Source organism: Oryx dammah, unplaced genomic scaffold (assembly GCF_014754425.2).
Source record: "Oryx dammah isolate SB20612 unplaced genomic scaffold, SCBI_Odam_1.1 HiC_scaffold_18, whole genome shotgun sequence".
Taxonomy (NCBI): Eukaryota; Metazoa; Chordata; class Mammalia; order Artiodactyla; family Bovidae; genus Oryx; species Oryx dammah.
This window is the reverse complement of record NW_024070202.1, coordinates 97991060-97993445: the sequence shown is the minus strand read 5'-3', so window position 1 is coordinate 97993445 and position 2386 is coordinate 97991060. Positions and strand designations below refer to the sequence as shown.

At 45.1% G+C, this 2386-nt stretch overlaps 1 long non-coding RNA gene across 1 annotated transcript in view; it reads left to right on the top strand.

Moving 5' to 3' along the window:
- LOC120878217 overlaps nt 1-1065 on the top strand; it is a 21194-nt gene extending 20129 nt beyond the window's left edge. Inside the window, exon 3 of the long non-coding RNA XR_005724490.1 lies at nt 960-1065. This is a non-coding gene — a long non-coding RNA (uncharacterized LOC120878217). The remainder of the gene's footprint in view (nt 1-959) is intronic.
- The last annotated feature ends 1321 nt before the right edge of the window (nt 1066-2386 follow it).

The window sequence follows — 2386 nt, the reverse complement described above, 5'->3', positions numbered from 1 at the left end:
CCGAAGAATTGATGCTTTTGAACTGTGGTGTTGGAGAAGACTCTTGAGAGTCCCTTGGACTGCAAGGAGATCCAACCAGTCCATTTTAAAGGAGATCAGTCCTGGGCGTTCTTTGGAAGGACTGATGTTGAAGCTGAAACTCCAGTACTTTGGACACCTGATGTGAAGAGTTGACTCACTGGAAAAGACTCTGATGCTGGGAGGGATTGGGGGCAGGAGGAGAAGGGGACAACAGAGGATGAGATGGCTGGATGGCATCACTGACTCGATGGATGTGAGTCTGAGTGAACTCCGGGAGTTGGTGATGGACAGGGAGGCCTGGCGTGTTGCGATTCATGGAGTCGCAGAGTCGGACATGACTGAGCGACTGAACTGAACTGAACTTGATGTAAAGATGAGGTGAGCTGTGTCAAGATGTCATTGTCTCATCGGTTGTTGTTGATAAGCACTAGGTGCTCAGCTGCCCAAGGGTCCTGTTGGGGGCTTATCAGTTAAAACATATGAAGAAGCAAATATGGCGCTGGGGCATTTAGACTATAATACCCAGGGATGTGAGGACTATCTCAGAATTTTGATCTGGGCAAGGAGACTCTTTGTTGACCTAAATAGCTTTCCAAATCTCCTCGGGACCACGGTAAAGGTGACTCTTAGTGACAGTGGCAAAAATCACGCAACCACTCCTGGAGATCACCTTGCCTGCCATCACCAGGGACCACATTCCACAGCAATATGCTTGAGCCACAAGGGACTTTGGCTTTTGTGCTAGCAGCTGGAGATCAGTTCTTGGTTGGTCAGCCACCTCTCCCAAGTACCAACTCATATAAAGGTACACACTGAATGAAATTTGGATCTTATTCCTTTCGTCTAATACTTTGGCCACCTGATGGGAAGAGCCAACTCACTGGAAAAGACCCTGATGCTGGGAAAGATTGAAGGCAAGAGGAGAAGGGGACTACGAGGATGGTATTACCGACTTAGTGGACATGGGTATGAGAAAACTCCGGGAGATAGTGAAGGACAGGGAAGCCTGGCTTGCTGCAGTCCACGGGGTCACAAAGAGTCGGACATGACTGAGTGACTGAACAATAAAACCCTTGCCTGAATTAACTGCAACTCATCTAACCTTGGATCGGGGTATGTTATTTCTTTATTGGCTCACTAAGAGACATTATCCTGTATGCTATTGGCTTGTGAAATTATTATAATTCCTGTGGTGAACTTGTGTTAAATAAAATATTGGCAAAGACAGTCTCAGCCTCTGAGAATAATTTGTCCCCAATACAAAACACTCACATTCAATTTTGATTGGTGAGGCAATGAGGTAGTGAGTAGTTTGGGTAGACATGCCACCATGGGAGTTCTTATCCACTTTTACTCGGCTTAATAAGTTTTGGTGGTGAGATTGTATGAGCTTTGCTCATGGTTACCAGGCTTCCTGAATACTTAAGTAAGCAAGGAGTTAAGGATGATTAGGTATGAATTAAGCATATTCTTCTGCTACACTTCACTGTTGAACTTAACCAAGGCTTTTCTTACCCTGCTTTAAAGAAAAGTGCTTTCTCATTCTGGTGCTAAAAGCATCCAAGGTCTTCTTCCCAGATGCTGCTGCTTTTGTCTCTTTCTCCCGATGCATCAATTAAGAATACTTTGATGACCGGAGCTTCCTCGGTCAGAGAGCTCAGTACTCATCAACTAATTAACTCTCCAAAGAAAGCTGAGCTGCTCTGTCTGTCTGTGCTTTCTTACTCTCTCAGAGGCTCTTCTGCTTCCTGCTTCCTGCTGTGGCCTGAAGAGCAAAGTGGGGAGATCACCGTCGGGGGCTGCGGGGCCTCAGGCTTCAGTTCATGCTTTTGTTTTTCCAGTTAGGAGAAACCTTCCTTGATAAAAAGCTATTCATTTCATTACTTCAGCCTTCCACAGAAGCAAGGTTCGAGCAGTTTTTTTCACCAAATTTTTTTCTTTGTTAACAGTACTTTAAAGAAAAACAACCCATATTTGAATAGATTAGAACCTTCAAATGGATTAATAATGTTTTTTTCCCATTTCTTGTATAGTAGAATTGTTATTTTTCAGTTGGATTCAAAATGTCAAATCTCTTGTCTAGGTGAATAATACCATATTTCTTCCAAGTTCAACTGCCTGCCGGACTCCTCTGCTTGGGGCCCTCATAGACACCCCATAGTCAAGTGTGTGTAGAACTGAAACCAAGCAGGAAGCCTTTCTGTCCCCCCTTTCTTGCCTTCAACCTCTATCACCTTCCCTGAGTCTCAGAGGGTAGATTTGGAACAGCTGCTAATCTAGGAAGGGAAGGGATGCAAAGAAGGCAGGGGCAGCCAGGAAACAATAGTGCAGCCTTAGGGCAGGGCCACGGAGAAGGCACCGGCAA